Consider the following 19,082-nt stretch of genomic DNA (forward strand, 5'->3'; position numbering starts at 1 on the left):
AAAGGAAAGGTTCCGGGTCTTTATCTTTTTCTTCCCACAATGATTCTCGGCCCCTAGGCAAATCTGCCCACCCTTTCCCAGCAAACTTTGAGCTCTTCATACCAAGAGACGTGGAGGAGGAGCAGGGGTGAGCCATTTTTATGGCCATTGACCCAAATCCAAGTGAAAAGATCCCAAGCTCTTGAAAGAAGGGACTGTGGTGGTGATACTGATCATAATACCTAACAAACATGGTAGCTTCCTCTCCATCAAGCACTGTGCCGACACCATCTGTATGAATTACTAGCCTTATTCCCCTGGCTTCAGATATGCAACTGAGTTGAAGAGATCTCAAAGCCACCCAGCTAGTAATGGTAGATCTGAGATTCAAACCCAGGGCTGCCTTACTCCAGAGTCCATCCCCTTACCACCGGACCATCTATTGAAAAAGCTGAACATGCCTAGTTAGGGCTTTGATCACGAGCAGGGAGAAGGCGGGGCTCCTGACCTCTTCAAGTGGAGAGTGGGTTAGCTGGTAAGGTTGTCACCAGCCAACAGGGGCAGAGCCACAGACCTGAGTGCCACATGGTGAGTGTCCTCTATGCTCCAGACACTGCCCTGCATGTCGTGTCTCTATCTGTTGGGTCCCAGCACAAAAACCACACAAGGTCTTTCAACCAAGAGAATTTAATACAGGAGGTTTGTTTTGCAGCTTGGACTTTCTGAAGAGCCAAATGGGATGGCAGGGTGACCAGAGAGCTTAGTAACAGCGGGAAGTCACTGCTGCCACCACTAGGGCCAGGACAGGAAGGGAGAAGCTGGGGTTACCAGAGCCCACAGTTCAGGCCACCTGGCAGGAGCTGGAACCACAGCAGAGATGTAGCCACTGCCACGGAAGACACCAGAAGCACGAGGTGGGGTGGGAAGGAGATTTCTAACCCTAGCAACTTACCCTCCAAGGTAGTTATTTTTACCCCATTTTAGAGATGAGGAAACTGAGACTTAAGTGACTGACCCAACCAAGACAGAGGTCAGTGAAGCCCTGATCTAAACCCAGGTCAGAGTGTCTGTCTTCATGCTCTGGCCAAACCAGTCACCTCAGGAACTGTGTGATCCATGAAGACCTTAACAACAACAAAAGAAGACAATCTAGGAGGCTTCAGTTTCCAAACACTTGACTAGTATGGGGTCAGGGATCAAGGGGTGACAATGGTGCCCACGTTTCTCTCCTCTTCTATCCCACCAAGTCCCAGCTCTAGCCCAGAGAGGAAAGTTACATGAAGCCACAGCCAGGATTCTGAGTGTTGGGACTCCAGGGACATTTTTACCTTTGTGCTCTTCTGTACTTTCCAAATTTTCCCGGAGGAACATGCACACCATCATTAATGGGAAGGACAAATCATCTCCAGGCATCACTAAAAACGTAGAAGTCTCCAGACGAAGCCTTTAGCAGAAAAAAAGTTGGGGCCAAAGATGGTGACAGGAGGGAAGACTGGCCAACACAGATGGCTTGTCACTGGCCTCCTCCCCTGGGAGGGGACACAACCAGGAGGCGAAAGCATGCCATGCCACCGGTTGCTCTTCACACATACACACACACACCCCTCATATGCACAAACACACACATGACACACACAGATGTACACACAGAAACACACGTGTGCTCTTTTTTTTTCATTTTTTTTTAGCTGCGTTGGGTCTTTGTTGCTGTGCGCGGGCTTTCTCTAGTTGTGGCGAGCAGAGGCTACTCTTCGTTGTGGCGTGTGGGCTTCCCATTGCGGTGTCTTCTCTTGTTGAGGAGCACACGGGCTTCAGTAGTTGTGGCTCGCGGGCTCAATAGTTGTGGCCTGCGAGCTGTAGAGCGCAGGCTCAGTAGCTGTAGCACACGGGCTTCGTTGCTCCGCGACATGTGGGATCTTCCCAGACCAGGTCTCGAACCCATGTCCCCTGCATTGGCAGGCGGATTCTTAACCACTGCGCCACCAGGGAAGTCCACATGTGTGCTCTTATAAGCAGGCCCAGCCACAACACATATGCACACATATTTGCTAACATGTACACATGAAACACATATAAACACACATTCCCATACACATATCCACACATGCGTATATACTAGCACACAAGTGTATATTTACACATGTCAAACAGAAGTCTCTTGTACACATGCACACATCACACCCATGTACACGGGCAGACACACACACAAACATCACACACACACACACACAGGCTCATTCTGCTTCACTTTTAAAATGGGACTTGGCAAAATTTTCCTGTCATAGCATCTCCCAAGGTAGTATCTGGCCTCCTCGGAGAAGCTCCCAGTGACACCTCCCAGGAGCAGGGAGGCCTTCGCCTTTCAGCCCCAGAGCACCAGCCACAGGTGCCATCTCAGGTGTGAGCTCCAGAGAGCAACTCCCCCTGTGACAGCAGCTGGAGGCCCAGCGTGTCCCCTTGAGCACCCAGAAGCCCAGCAGCACCCAGAAGGGCGGCCCATGAGCTCCCTGGGGACCCACACCCCGATGAGCCACCCCCCACCTCAGGAGTGGGCGCAGCTGGCAGAGTCCACATGTGCCCAGAGGAAGCCACGAGGCCAGACCTGCTGGGCTCACAGAAAGGCCCGTGGAGTCTCTTCCACGAGTGGTGCTGGGAAAGCTGGACAGCCGCGTGCGAGTCAATGAAGTTAGAACACACCCTCACACCATGCACAAAAAGAAACTCAAAATGGCTTAAAGACAAATGTAAGACAAGACACCATAAAACGCCTAGAAGAGAACACAGGTTAAATGTAAGACAAGACACCATAAAACGCCTAGAATAGAACACAGGTAAAACATTCTCTGACATAAATCATACCAATGTTTTCTTAGGTCAGTCTTCCCAAGGCAATAGAAATAAAAGCAAAAATAAACAAATGGGACCTAATCAAACTTATAAGCTTTTGAAAAGGAAACCATAAACAAAACAAAAAGACAACCTATGGACTGGCAGAAATTATTTGCAAATGATGCGACTGACAAGGGCTTAATTTCCAAAATATACAAACAGCTCATACAACTCAACAACAACAAAAAACAAACAACCCATTCAAAAAATGGGCAGAAGACCTAAATAGACATTTCTCCAAAGAAGACATACAGATGGCCAACAGGCACATGAAAAAATGCTCAACATCACTAATTATTAGAGAAATGCAAATCAAAACTGCAATGAGATATCACCTTACGGTCAAAATGGCCATCATTCAAATGTGTACAAATAACAAATGCTGTATACTTAAAATCCAAAATGCTGAGTCACAGGCTATCTTAGAAAATGGTACTGGATGGCTCTCCAGATGACCAGCCTATACTCCCACCTGCAATCCATGCTAGTGTCAGTATTCCCTCTTCTCCTCAACAAAAAATATTTTTTCAGCTTATTAAGGTTTACCATTCTAAGACATATGGTGATTTATCATTTTTGTTTTAATTTGTATTTTTATGGTTATTAAAATTTTAAGTACTTCATATTCTCATAAACCTTTTGAGATATCTTCCTCAGTAAATATATTGATCATAAAAAAAAATAAAATAACAAATGCTGGAGAGGGTGTGGAGAAAAGGGAGCCCTCCTTCACTGTTGGCGGGAATGTAAATTAGTGCATAGAACAATATGGAGAACAGCACGAAGATTCCTCAAAAACCTAAAAATAGAGTTGCCATATGATCCAGCAATCCCACTCCTGGGCATATATCCAGAGAAAACTCTAATTCGAAAAGGTACATGCACCCTTATGTTCATAGCAGCACCATTGACAACAGCCAAGACAAGGAAACAATCTAAATGACCATCGACAGATGAATGGATAAAGAAGATGCGGTACATACATACAATGGAATATTACTCAGCCATAAAAAAAGAATGAAATAATGCCATTTGCAGCTACATGGATGGACCTAGAGATTCTCATACTAAATGAAGCAAGTCAGAAAGAGAAAGACAAATGCCATATGATATCACTTATATGTGGAATCTAAAATATGACACAAATGAACTTAGAAACAGAAACAGACTCACAGACAATAGAGAACAGACTAGTGGTTGCCGGGGGTGGGAGAGGGATGGAGTGGGAGTTTGGGGTTAGTAGATGCAAGCTATTATATACAGAATAGATAAACAACAAGGTCCTACTGTACAGCACAGGGAGCTATATTCAATATCCTGTAATAAAATATAATGGAAAAGAATATGAAAAAGAAAGGCCCTTGCCGTCAGAAGGCTTGAGCCAAGCCCCTGCCTGTCTGTGGGCCTGTTTCCTCATCTGTAACAAAGGGGCCTCTCAGCTCTAGACCCAGCTCGGTGCGTCTGTCACCTGCTGCATCAGGGCCTTGTAGCTCGCACTGCAGATTGAGCTCCTGATCTTACGAGCAGCTGGAGAGAAATTTAATTCAGAGGCTGAAGTGCACCCACCACAGTCACTGCCACTATAAATATACATGTGGCTCACTCACCAGAGAGCCCAGGTGGCCCAGGGGAGGCTGAGGGATGGACCCCCCCAAGCCAAGCGGTGCATTCACCCACTCCTGGCCCCTTCAGGTTAACCGCAGACCCGCGGCTTGCCAGAAACATCTGCCGGCATGTATCCTGGATGACAGTGGCGCAGCAAAGGGCCTGGGATGGGAGGGGCCCGCTGGGAGCTGAGGGCCTCCAAGAGGTCTAGAACAGGAAGTGGGTGGCAGGCACTGTACCTGCAGGTGTGGGGACAGGGGCTTATGGGCAAGCCTGTGCCTTTTGAGCACCAAGGCAGGGGACCTGCTCAGGGCGGGCAAAGATTCCCCTCTGCAGCGAGGTAACCTTCCAAAGAGGGTGCCCCGCAGGGACGGAATTTAGAGCTTTTTCTTCTTTAGAGAAAGACCTTGCCCATTACATTGTAAGATGGGTGAAGACTGGACGTTAGCTTGAATTGACCTGAACTTGGCATCCCTTGGAAAAGGGGATGAGCCCCCGATGGTCCAAGGAGTAGGGACTGGGCCCAGAGGGAAGGGGGTAACTCAGGGTGCCCAGAACAGTGCTGTCCTTTGACCCTGGTGAGAGCCCCAACCCTGGCTCTTCTGGGCCACGTTCCTCCCTACAGGGTTAGGAGTTGGTAAGGCCAAGGGGACATGCCCAGCTAGACGATCCCACACAACCCCTTCTTCTAGGATAGCATCCCCAGACTCCAGGGGTGGGCTGGGGCCGCTGTCTGCAAGATGTCTACCCGGGTAGCTGCAGCGGCCAGGGTCCCAACCGGAAAATAGAGCCCAGGCCAAGTGATTAATCGTGAATTAATGTAAGGAAGGAGTAACTGAAACCCTAATAGGGGCAGCGAAGCAACCTAAATTAGAAGCGGCAAGAAATTGCCGCTTCCCTAGGGCTGGAGGGACAGAAGAAGAGACGGCGCTCTCAGGAGCTGGAACCACGAAGGAAACACAGGCCGCTCTGGAGACACCACTCAGAGCAGGGGAACGGGAAGGAGCCCCACCCGCTTCTCCACTCCCCCCCCCCCGCACCCCCTCCCTCCCCGCTTCCCATTGGCTGCACCTACAGGAAGCAGGCGTGCAAGGGACCCTGGGAAATGTGGTCCATGGGGTCGAGCCCCGCAGCGCCGCGGAGCAGGGAAGGGTGAGGGGGGTCCGGATGGCTGTAGCTGATACCTCAGCTGTACGGTGGGGCGGAGAAGGGTTGCTGTGCCTGCCTGAAGGCAGGAGGTGGCCTCTGCTGACACCTTCGGGGCTCCTCTGATCCACCCTGCGGTGGAGGGTGAGTTTTGCGGGAGAAGCCGCTGTCACCCTGCACCATCCGGAGGGAGAGTAGGAGAATGACCTTGTGGGCACTTCAGGTCCCTTGACCCAGGGTCTGGGGAGCCAGCGCGCTGGATCCCAACCCTTGACCTTCCTGCATGGTGACTCCTGAGCGGCCCTGCCGGCCAGAGCTGGGCATGTGACTCCTCCTGAGCGGAGCGCCGGCAGCATTGGGGGCGGGACGGTGGGGGGGGTGGGGGGATAAGAGCGGCAGTTGCTGTTGGTGAAGCAATTAGGAGTCTAGGCGCTAAGCTTCATGCTCTAGGTGGGCTGTATCATTTCATTCTTTTAACAACCTCTAATACACACCAAGTGTGTCCCCATAAAACCCAGGGAAAAAATTATTATAATCAAAAAAAAAATTAAGAAGTGAGTCCCACGTGTTCACAAATAACTGAGCAAAGTCAAAGTCCTGAAACTGAAAAAGGGGAACCTCCCAGAAGGTCTGAGCACATGTGGTGTGACTGCTTGGTGTGACCCCCAAACTAGACCTTGGGGTCAGCATAGTTTTCTGTTAAGTAGATAGAAAAATGTTCACTTCTGCATATGTTCTATGTAACAAAGCCTGCATCAGCACCACCTCTGTTTTCATTCAGTATTTATTGTGATTCAACATTGTAAATGTTTCACATGACATCATACTTTAGAGGAAGAAATGAAGGATCAGAGAGGTGGAATAACCTGCCCAGGGTCACACAGCTTATCAATGAGAGACTCCGTGATGGAGTAGCTGCTAGTTAACCCCCCACTACTGACATTTCCCCACCTGTCAAGTCAGGTTCAAGGCTCCTGGCACTGAGCCGAGGTGGGCAGGGAAGGGGTGTACGTTCTGACAGCACCCCAAGGCCAAATACAAGCTGGGGGGGCACCAGAGTGTGATACCACCACTGCCTCCATGTCATCACAGTGAGAACATTGTGTGCAAACAGAACGTGGTCAGTACGCTGTCCCGCTGGTAGAATGGACAGTCAACTCTTGGAAGCCTCTCTGGCCCTCCCTGGCTTTTCCCTTTAAGCCGATAAGAAGGGGGCTGTGGAGCGTTCCAGTCTCCCTTACCCTAGGCAGGCCCAGAGGCGTTGGGTGACTTGCCCAAGGTCACACAGCTGGCTGGAGGAGAACCGTGGGCCACACATGCAGCTGCAAACCCGTTTCATGGTCTGCTTCCTCTCTCCTTCTTTGGAATGCCCCTTTGCTGCTAGAGTTTCAGTGGTTCAAACCTAGAGGGCAGAATGGGTTGGGCTGGGTTTTTCACAAACTGCTTCACAGGTTACAGACAAGATTTTACTGGAACTGAAAGTAGGAATTTATGAAGTATGGTTTAAGGCACAGCTCTCTCCCTCCTCTCCACTCCAAACACATTAGGATCTTTTTTCCCCACCCACCCCACCCCCAAAATTATTCTACAGGGCAGAAAAGAGGAATTTGTGAGATCTCCCATTCCTAGTGGGACGTTTCCCAAAAAAAAAGACAATTAAATCTTCACTGCTCAATAGGAAGAGGGCAGCTCCCAGCCCCGTGGCTGCCTGAGACAAAGGCAAACGGGAAGAAAGCTTAGGTCCAAGGCCACAGAATCCAGGCCTCTCGTCCAATCGTTCCATCTGGGACCCAGGGGTCCACATATTCCAGGTCCCTCTAGGAGGATCGATAGTCTGCCAGAACTCATGAGCTGTGGGGTCAGCAGTGCTGATACCTGAGTTCATGGCTAATGAGCTGCAGAGAGCAGGGGGCCATTTCTACCTCACTCAGAGATGGACAGTCCAGTTGGAAGCTAAGCTACTTCTGAAGGATGGTAAGATATCAAGGATGGTATTATATCAGTGAGCTTTTGCTGCGTAACAAACCACCCCCAAACTCGGTGGTTTAAAACAACAACCATTTATTTAGCTCATGATTCTGCAGGTTAGCAATATGGGTGGGCTCAACTGGGTGATTCTTTTGGCCCCAGCTGGGCTCACTCCTACATCTTTGGCCAGTGGCAGGGTTTGCCGGGCCTGGTTGATCTAGGAGGGCTCGGCCAAGGTGGCGTGCCCCTGCTCTGTGTGGCCTCATCCCCAGCAGGGAAGCCTGGGCTTTATACTTGGTAGCTGGCAGGATCCCAAGACAAGGGCAGAAGTACTCAAGGTCATAAAGTCACTTTGACCAGATTTCAATGGCTGAGTCAAGTCCCAAGGCCAGGCCTGAATTGAGGATGGAGAAACTGGCCCTAGCTGTTCATGGGAGAAGCTGCAAGGTCACATCACAAAGGGGCACGGATACAGGGAGGAGAGAAGGACTGTCACCATGTTCCCAGATGTCCTTTCTAAATTCTTCTAGGAACAAAGTAGGGGCTCCAGACGGACACAAAAATGTGGAATAGGACAGTCCATCCAAGCAAGGGTTCTGTGGCACCAGCCTGATGTGCACCCGCTAAGGGCAAACCTTAAGCCTTAGCAGCGGTGAGCTAGAGCCTGTGAATGCTGGTGCACGACAGCCAACTGTTAAATACTCCGGAATTTTGTGAGCCCCTTGTTAAACCACCATTGCTTGAAATTGGCCACGGTGGGAATATTTACACCCTGAGCATTGGCAAGCACTACAAATCAGAGAGCTGGCTTAGCAGGGCACCACTGCCCTTAGGCCAAAACAAACACTTTCTCTTCCAATCTAATGAGTAAGATGGACAGATACACAGCGAAAGAGGATAACACACTAATCAGAACATGAGTGCAGTACAGGAAAGAAATGGAGAGACCAGAGACTCAGAGAGAAAGGAACTCATAGCTCCCGAGACGTGGGGATTAGCTAAGTCATCGCAGAGGAGGCAGAGGCAAGGCTGCAGCCTGAGGGGGCAGCACAGGCAAAGGCAGAGAGCGGGGCTGAGATCACACCGTAGTGTTTAGTCTGAGTTTGGCTTCCAGTGAGGTCAGAAGTTTAATTATCCCCATCTCCATCTTGGGAAGTAGGTGGTCCAGGCAGGCACATGGCCCTGCCCCCTACCTGCCCTTCCCCCACCCTGATCTAGAATCTCGGAGAACAGCTGCAAGACCTTCTCCCTCTCCTCCCCTTCTCGGCAGCAGCAGCAGGTGGTCTATCCACCACCCTGGATTTGACACCTGGCTGTGTGCACTCAGACAAGTTGCTTCATCTTTCTGAGTCCTGGTTTCCATGTCAGTAAAACGGAGCGAAAGTAACTGCAGGGTCACCAGGATTTGGGGGGTGGTGCCTGTGTAGCAGTGGACACTTGGGGTGGGGAGTGTGTGTGTGTGTGTGTGTGTGTGTGTGTGAGAGAGAGAGAGAGACAGACAGACAGACAGACAGATTAGTTTTTTCCTTCTTTCTAGGCCCTGGCCAACCCCCTCTTGGCCTCCTCCATCTGCTCTGGGAGGGGAGGCCGCTCTCCTTCCCATGCTTGGGTGGGTGGGGAGAAGGCCTGGGTGGCCTGGCCATGTGTTGGTTGGTTCTAGGTGGGCAGCTGTGCTGAACCTTGGCCACTTCAATCCAGCTTCGCTGATGTAGCCACTTCAGACAAAGGGTCCGTGGGGACGCCTGGCCCCAGCCCCCAGCCTGTCCATCTTTGCCCACAGCCCAGGCCCCCCATGAGGGGACTGTGCCAGCCACACCTGCCTGGAGAGACCTCTTCAGGAAACAGCGCCAACCCCTCCAGGGACAAGGGGCGGGGTGTCTGGTTGGGGCGGGGCCCAGGAACAAGCGGGCAGCACATGAGGGTGCCAGGTCGGCCAGGTCAACGATCCAAGCAAATATTTGGCATATCAGTGCTCAAGGCTGACCTTGACAGTCCATCACTGCGTCCTCGGAAGTGGTATCAGGCTGCTCTCGCCCACGCCTCCCCTCGTTACAGGGGTAGGTATTTCTAGCTGGGGGCAGGGGCCCACCCATCTTCCCAGCACCCCCCCCCCCCACCTACAGCTCCCGCCTTGCCCACCTCACCCCAGGTGGTCCCTGGACAAATCAGTTTCTCCCCCAGACCACCGCGGCACACACCCTGGCCCCTCCAGCTGGCGAGGATGTCCCCCTCCAAACCCCTGAGGGAGACAGCCTCGGCAGGAGGCGAGGGAGCTGCACCCACGCCCCCTGCGTCCCCTGCGGCTGGAGAGGGCGTCCTGCGCTTTCTCAGAAAGTTGCTGAGCGTGGCCCCAGCCAAGAGCGCAGCACTGCCTCTCTGGGTGCTTTGTTCCACTTCCTGGAGGCTAAAAATACCCTGGCACTGCCAAGGCAGCCCTTGAGAGCCCAGGGGAGCCGGCAGTGGGAGCGGTGATCCGGCACCTGGCACAATTAAAAGGAGAAACGCAGTCACTCTTTCAGCTCAGAATAAGCCAGCCTCCTGGGCGCCCCGCCCCCTGCCCACTTGGTCTGCAAGGGAAGCCTCCCTGCACCCCTGCTGTGCCCCTGCTTCCTTTCTCCTTCCCCAGGCTGGACCACCTCCATCCCCGTCTGGCCGGAGCCTGGAGTTGCCTACACGACTGTGCTCTGACACGTGTCAGAACAGCAGCTCTCCTGCAGAACGCCCTGGAAGCCTCACATTCCTCTAGCAAAGCCGCAGTTAGCACCCAGGCTTCAAATGGAAATCCCCTTAGTGGGTGATAACCCAGTGGCTTAAATTCAAAACAACCTGCCTCAGTCCATCTGCATCTTCTCAGGACCTCAAGCCTCTGTGAGAATCTGATGAGAGCTCCGGGTCCAGGGCAACATTCTCCAAGCAATTCGAGGGAACGTACGCACTGTTTGTTCCCAGCCAGCACTCCCCACAAACACCCCCAAGTGAGGAGCCCTCGATGTGCTGGAAGCCGGCCCCTGAGCTACACGCTGACGTGGAAGATGGCAGAGTGGCGCGCAGATGAATACCAGCCAATGGCGCGAGTGCGGGTCCGTGGGGTGAGGACCAAGGGCTATGGGACTGTGGGTGTGGAGGGGAAGAGGGTGCGTTAGAATGGGGTTTTGAAGGACAGACAGGATTTAACCAGAGAGAAAATGCAGGCTCAGAGAACTTGTGTTCATAGCAGGGCGTGAAAAAGCAACCTTGTTTGGGAGCAGGGGTGGCCAAAAGACTTGTACAACGTATGAAGGGCGAGCGTGCTGGTTTTCCATTGCTGTGTAACAAGCAACACACGCTAATTATCTCACAGTTTACGTGAGTCAGGAGCGAGCACAGCTCTGCGGGGTTCTCCTCTCAAGAACTGGGTTCTCAGCGGGGGCTGTGACACCCCCCGACCCCACCCCTGAGGCTTCAAGGCAGGAAATCTTCCTCCCACGTCATCCAGCGGATTGGCAGAATTCCCTGCCTTGCAACTCCTACTGTCTGTGGGCTCCTAGAGGCCTCCGCAGTTCCCAGAGGCTGCCCCCGGCCCCCTCCCTGTGGCCTTCTCACTCCATAAATTGGCCAAGACAGAATCTGATCTTGTATAAGGTAACCGAATCAGGGGCAACATCCCTCAGTTCGTCCACACCGGGGGAGGGGATTACATGGTGCCACGGTGGGGGGGATTAAAAATAGGGAGTGGAAATCATGGGTCCATCATAGAATTCTGCTGACCACGGTAAGACTTAGCTAGAAAACAGGGTTACAGCCCAGTTGAGAAAGCCCTTGATTCTGTGGGAGACAGAACACCACTGAAAGGGGATGGGAGGGAAGAACGAGAGCAGAGGCTCAGGTCATTGCCCTTTGGGAAGGTGGTTGCCATGGCTCCAGGGGAGAGCATGAGGGGCTGTGGCCATGGGGATGGAGAAGAAAGACCCGATAGCCACCTGGCTGTCTACTCAAGTGTCACCTGATCAGTAAGGCTCTCCCTGTCCACCTGACATAAAATGACCACCTGTCTCTTCTCCCAACTCCGCCCCCAGCTTTATTGTCTCACAGCCCTGACCACCATTGGTCATGCTCTGTGTTTGCCTGTTTATTGGCAAACATAATTGTCTTTCTCTCCCTCACAGAATGTAAGGACTTTGTTTGGCTTACTGCTGTATCTCCCTCCAGCCACTAAAACAGTGCCTGGAGTATAGTACATGCTCAATAAATATTTGCTAACTACAGGAATGAATGGATGAATGAATGGGTTTAAGAAATTCTGGCAATAGACTTGCTTGAGCTCCATACAATTAAAATGTAGCAGCAGGGGCTTCCCTGGTGGCGCAGTGGTTGAGAGTCCGCCTGCCGATGCAGGGGACGCGGGTTCGTGCCCTGGTCCGGGAAGATCCCACATACCGCAGAGCGGCTGGGCCTATGAGCTCAGCCTGCGCGTCCGGAGCCTATGGTCCGCAACGGGAGAGGCCACAACAGTGAGAGGCCCGCGTACCGCAAAAAAAAAAAAAAAAAAAATGTAGCAGCAGAAGAAGGCTGCGTTGCTGATATGCTGAGGTTGGTCTTGATAGATTTCGTGGTGATGCTCAGCATCTCCTTGGGAAGGGGTAGGTCAAGATAGGAAGTAGTCACTGAGGTTAACTTTGATCGAGTGGATCTGAGATGGTTACGATCAGCTAGGTCGGGATATCTAGTGGGCAGTTGGAATTGTGAGATTCAGAGCTCGTGAGATGAATAGAGAACAAGGGAATAGACTCTGCAGTCAGTGCTAATAGAGGGCAGACGAAGTCATGAGGGTAAATGATGGACGAGAACCAAGGATACGCCTGGAAAGAAGGAGCCCCTCTGAGAGGTAGGAGAAGAGAGGGGAGGGGTTGCCAGAGAAAGAGTTCTGGAAGGAAGGCAGGCCAAGCAAACAAGACAAGGACCGAAAGGCTGTGGCGATGAGGGGGCCGCTGGTGACCACGTGAGCGCAACCTCAGAGTCGTTGCGGATTCCAAGTCCCTGACAGGCTGCATGTGGGTACCAACCACCCTTCAAGGAGGAACCTGGGGCGATGCTGAGAACAGACATGATGGCGAGGAAGGGAGGAGGGGGAAAGGGGGCGGGTCCCAGAGTGGGCGGAGGAGATTCTGGGATGGCCTAAAAGCACAGACCCAGCAAACTCACCGGAACATTCCCCACCCTGCCTGTCCCAGCCCTGCCCTCGGCAGAACGTGGGCAGGCACAGGAGAAGGTGAGGAAAGGAGGGACTTGGGTGGAGAACACACGCAGGTCCCTGGCCTTGAACTAGCTGTTGAGAGAAGCTTAAAATGGAATCCTCGCGGGAGCTCAGGAGCTGAGGGCGCCTGGTTACACGTGGAGCGTCCTGCTCTCACCCTTTCCTCCGGGGTTGGAACCCGTTACAGCCCTGTGACAGATGGCATTTTCTAAAAACGGCCACACAGTATCTCCCATCCCATGTGATCTTCCACGATGGGACCTTGACATACTGCCATCAAGAGGTGAGGCCTGTGTCCCTCCACCCTGAACCTGGTGGCCTTTGTGACTCAACTAGTGGAGTCTGGCATCAACCACGGCAGGTGACCTCATCCTCGTGGTCGGACCTCACGGTTGGACAGGGCCATGCAGCTTCCGAAGGTTTCTGTCTCTGGAGACATGTGTCTTTGAAGCCCTGGATCACCATATAATAAGTCTGATTAACCTAAAACCACCACAGAGAGAGACCCTTGGCCCAGCCTCAGCTGAACTCCCAGCCAACACAGCCATGCCGCGCCTCTCGCCAAGGCTCTTGACTGTGATCTCCCTTGTTCCTGGGGTGGAGCACAATGTCCTGCCCGTTCCCCTTCCCCACCGAGCATTCCCTGGGAAGGCTGGCTTTATTCCCCCATCTGGGGCCCAGAGTAAGTGATAAGCAAGCAGGCCCTCGGCAGGGTACCCGCCCTGAACAGGTCCCAGTGGTCGTGGGCACAGGTCACCTGCCAGCTCCCAGACCCCCACCTACTCCACTCCAGGAAACATGGAAAATCCAGAGACCATCCCGGGCCCAGCTGCACTCCACGAAGAGACTGGGCAGGCTGCCCAGAATTACACAAAATGGACTTTGGGCTGAGTGCCCAAGCTGGACTGATGCCCCCACCTGCTTAGAAAGGGCACTCTTTTCGGAACCAAGGCCACACCTTGTCACGGAAGCCAAATGTTGGCAGAGCAGGACAGAGGGGTGGGAGGGGCCCCTGGGGTAGATGAGGCACCTCCCTGGTGCCTCCCCAGCCTGTCAGTCGGAGGAGCGGAAGGCAGCCCTCACGTGCAGGTAGTAAGTCATCCTCGTTATTGAGGGCAGCCCAGCTGCTTCTGAGAACGGGCTGCTAAGGCATCTGGGACTCATCCCCCAAATCCCAGCCTTTAGCAGTGAGATAAATAGAGTTTAGGGAGCCTCATGAGATGGTCCTCCTTAGAGCAAAACCGATAAGTGAAAATCAGGAAAAAATGGTTTCATATCCTGTACTTGTGATAGGATACATGTAACCTGCCATTTAAGATAGGATTTGATTTATTATTTAAGTTGCTTTATTCTCAGTTATCCATTCTTTTGATAAATATCCAGGGAGCATCTAGTATGCACCCAGCACCAAAAGAAAAAGACATGTTTTCATGAATACTTATCAATATATGTGAGAATTTGCAAAGGCTATTTCCAGAACAGCGGTCCTCAATCAGGGTCCCTGGGGACATTTGTTAATGTCTGGAGATATTTTTTGGCATCTAGTGGGTAGAGGCCAGGGATGCTGCCCTATATCCTACAATGCACAGGACTGTACCCACAACATAGAATTATTTGGTCTGAAATGCCACTAGGGCTGAGATTGAGAAACTCTGGCCTGGAAGGATGAACATAACACAAGAAACAGGTGAGCAATTGTTACCTGTGGGGCAGGGGAACTGGGAGACCAGGATACACGGACGTGTGAGATGGTGGTTCTTCATTATGTGCTGTGTTGAACCATTTTGTAGGATTTCTTACCACCTGCATGTATTACTCATTTTCTAAAAGGAATAACTATGACTTGTCGTAGCCATACTTATTTGGTGGCCTCCTGCTGGTTGTTGGGGGAAAGGAATCTGAAGAAGAGGGAAAACCAACGTGTTCACAGTCCATGGTGCCTGCAGCCCATGGGCCATCCAGCCTCCTCTGGTCCAGGACTCCTCAACCTCACCCCACTGACACTATGGACCAGATCATTCTTTCCTGTGGGAGGCCATCCTGTGCACTGTAGGATGTTTAGCAACATCCCTGGCTTCTGCCCACCTGATGCCAGGAGCATCTTCCCTTTCACTGTGACAACCAAAGATATTCCCAAATGTCCTGGGGGAGGGTGGCAAGGGGCAAAATCACCTCTGGTTGGGAACCACTGTGCCAAACCTCTGCAAATCCAAACACAAAGAATTTCCCATTCACTGACCTCACAAATCTACAGTGGTCCAGCTGGACCCTCAGGTGGACACATAACTGCGCAAACTGGCACAAGGACGTGGAGAGCAGAAGCGCATGGAGCAAAGAGTGGGGTCCCAGCTGCCCGTGGGAACTGATGCTCACAGAGAGTAAGAGGGGTCTCGGGGCTCCTCTGAACCATTCACCCGTTTCACCGAGGAGGAAACAGAGCAGAGAGGTGATGTGGCCAAAGTCACACAGTGTATGATGACCAGTGACACTGGGACCACTCTATTCCCTGTAGCATCCCGAGACATCCTTAGGAGGCTTTCCTTGTCCCTTATCCACTCCCTGTTCCATGGGCACCCCAGAGTCTCCTGGGATGCCCTCTTGAAAGTGGACCACCTAAGACAGTGCCTGGCTAGTGCGTGTGTTTTCTGCATTCACCCTGTCTTTCTAGATAAGCAATCGCTCTGCTGTTCCTGGCACAGCATGGGCTCCAGTGTGAACCGGCTTGTTTGTGGACACAGAGTTGTCTCCTAGGGACTCCTTCTGCAGCCACAGGCAGCTGGGACCTGGGGAAAGCTGGTTTACAAAACTCTCTGACTTTTCATTGATAGAGAGCAGCAGGGAGGAATGGCATGAGAATCAAACCTCACCTTGTTTCAGCTCCCTGGGGAAGGCAAGTGAGAGCGAGCCTGGCCTTGGCAATGAAGTCAGCCAAGCCAGCTGGTCCCTTCTCTCCTTCCGGTGTGAAAACCAGGTTGTTTTTTTCATGGTGAAGAACCCAGGCTTTGAAGCTGGACTGCCTGGGTTTGTAACTCCACTCTGCTACTTCCTGGCTGTGTGGTCTCAGGCAAGTTACTCAACCTCTCTGAGCCTGAGTTGCTGCATCAATAAATGGCAATAACAGTGTTGGCTTCATAGTATCATTAGAGTCAGCTGAGATAAAACACGTGACATTCTTAGCATGGTGACCAGCACATTGTAACTACGAGTGAAATGATTCCTGCTGCTAGTACTGTATGATTCATTATAAATATAAGTATGAATATAATGTTTATAAATATAATTATATAAATTTCATATATATTATAATAAGTATAATAATACCATGGCTCATGGGCCCAATACAGGTTTTCACAAATAAATTCCATTTGGGGACAGACGGGCTGGAAAACTAATGAGAGATTTCTGGTCATTTGTATGACATCCCTCCCCCCACCCCATAATGGAAAATAAAAGGACCTTTTAAAAGCAAATTTTAATGGTGGTCTAGCTCATCTGAACAGGACACAATCGCCCTGTTCTTGGTTTTGGCTGTTTTCCAGCCACGGTGTTCTTCGCATTGATCAGAGAGAAATCCCCAAGGTTTGGCAACGGAAGATTTTAATTGCTCTGGATGGACCGATTTTTGGCTTAGCTGCTCAAGCATATAATTGAGGGAGAGACAGAGAGAAAGAGAGAGAATGAATCGCTTTGAGATTACTTTGAGATAAATATATAGTCAGACCTCCCCCTTCCTGATCAGACCTAAAACAGACAGCTCTCCTGTCTCCCCCAGCTCTGGGGAAGGAGGGCACAAAGCAGGAACTGCATTTTCTTGATATTTATCTAAATAATGATGTGTGATAAATAACAACTGCTCTCCTTCATCATATGTGCTTGCTGTATGTTGGATTTCCCCAGAAACAGACCCTGAGACAAGTATCTAGTCAACCTACTTTATTTGGAGGGAATCCTGGAGGCACCGGGAGAGGATAGGGAAAGTGAGTCAGAGATTGGAAGTCAGCCAATAAAGCGTGTGTTATCAAGCACATTATCACTGGGGCGCCGGGCACTTACTCTCCCCGGGAACCATGGGACGAGGGAGCTGGGGAATTTATACCCCAGCCCATCAGTCACGGTTGGGGTATAAATTCCCTGGCACTTGCAGCCTCCCCCAGTGCAGGCAGCCAGAGGAAGCCCTGGGCAAAAAGTCACAAGAGACAGAGTGGGGCTTTCTGGAAAGGGAGTGTGTGGGGTGAAGGGGCACAAATAGCACCCAAATAACAAACCCCAAAATATGATGAGTCCCTATTTCCCCACTCAAAAGATCCAAAGGATGTGTGACATAATTGAATATATAATCTTTCTTTTTAAATAGATGAAATATTTAATCATCTATTTATAACCAGTAACTTACTTGCCATCCATGCCCACGATCACAGGTTACATGTAACGATGTTACTTTAGAAGATTCCTCTCACCCTCAGTCCGTGACTCAGTTTCTTGCCACCCCTTCCAACGCATCTGTGGGCTCAGGGTCTCTGCCATCATCAAAGGCACCTTTTGAGTCATCTGAGTTTGCTAAGCACATCTTCTTCCCTCCCCTCTTGGTTCTCAGCGATGCAGCATTTTTTGGAATCTGTAGGACGCTTTCACTGGCATTTTTATCCCAAGCCTCCAGCACCTATTTACATAACATTAGGGCAGCTGGTGGTCCCGTTCATCCAGGGGTGTCTGTGCCGGATCCTCATCCTGTAGCCACTGACTATGAGTTCTTAAGTGTCCTCAAAAGATCTGTTCACATTCACACTGCAAACTGTGGCGCCACAGAACCGGCTCCAAATCTGGATTAAACTTCCTATAGCCTCCTTTGAAGCAGCTCCTCAGATGACCTCAGTAAATGGGCATAAATGCTTCAGGCAATGCATCTCACCCAAACAGCACATGGTGGTTCAAAAAATAATAACTGAGAGCCTTCCACTACACGAAAGAATGTGTGCAGTCTTCCTTGAAAATAAACAGCCTCTTGTTCCGAGAATCATTTGGGGAGAGGAGAAATTCACAGTGTATCCAAATAGAGTAGAGTTTTGGCGGTTCTAGGCATAAGCTCATCTAACCCTCACAACCATGCGCCATGAGGTGGGTTCTGGGATCGTCCCCATTCTACAGATGGAGTAACTAAGGCTCAGAGATGGGAGGGAGTTGCCCGAGGTCACATAGGAAGTGGCAGAGGGGTGATTTGAACCAGGTCTGACTGAAGACAGGAGTGGGGGAGGGCTGCCAGGGGGCTGGGTCCCTCTGGAGTTGGGAGAGGGCCTGGATGGAGAGGAGAAAGCTGCCTTGACGCTGATGGACCCAGACACTTTCCCTCGCCCATCAGGGGCACCTCCGCTGAACCCCAAGGGCTCCTTGTCTCCCAGGACCCCCCTGAGCCCGCTGGAGACTACCCCAGTCTAGGCCTGGAGCCGACGGCCGTGTGTGGGCACCATCTCCCCAAGCAGGGGGGTCGAGGAAGCCCAGTGGCCGCACGTGCACCCCTGAGTCCCAGGTGTGTTTCTTCCCTTCTAGAAATCAGGATGAAAAAAGAGAAGAGGAAGAAACGGGAGCGGCAGAACGGAGCCCCAGCGAAGAGAAGACAGGGACCCGCTTTCCCCCGAAGGGGGACACGGTGCAGCCACAGCCGCCGGTTCCTGGACAAAGCTGGGGCCTCCCGGGGATGCTGGCGAGCCCGCCGGAAGGCCGCCCTCGGCCTTGCTCTCACATCTCCTCACAGCCGCGATGTGCAGAGGGTTCTCAAGGGCAGGGTTCAGGTTCACAAATGGATCCTCAGAAAATCGTGCCTCCCGGCTGCCCGCAGCAGCCACGTCAGCAAAACACACCGCGGAAGAGAAGTCTGCGGCCATGGGGCCAAAGACAACTCAGGATGCTGTTTTAAATTAGCCAACGGCTGTCCCCTCCCACCGGTGACAATGACCAGATTTGGGGTGGGGGGGAGCAGGTGTGCCCCAGTTCATGAACATTTGACAGACAATCCCCAAAGCTTGAGGCTGAGATCATCCACGGCCACACAGAACCTCTGCCTCAGGCAGCCCAGTGACCTCAGGAGGGGCCAGAGGGGCCTGTGCAAGGTGGCTTCTGTGACCCGTCTAGCTGGGACATACTCTAATTCCATAGTCTCCCAGCCGCCTTCTCATGGCTCCACTGGGCCCCTGAGTGGTCCCCCAGCTGTTTAAAAGAGGAACGTGTGTACTTTGTGGTGAGAGCGCTTACAGACCTCACAGTTTAG

The sequence above is a fragment of the Delphinapterus leucas genome, chromosome 15 (genome assembly GCF_059928025.1).
Source record: "Delphinapterus leucas isolate spDelLeu-1000000601 "Yukka" chromosome 15, BTC_Dleu_Yukka2, whole genome shotgun sequence".
Classification (NCBI taxonomy): Eukaryota; Metazoa; Chordata; class Mammalia; order Artiodactyla; family Monodontidae; genus Delphinapterus; species Delphinapterus leucas.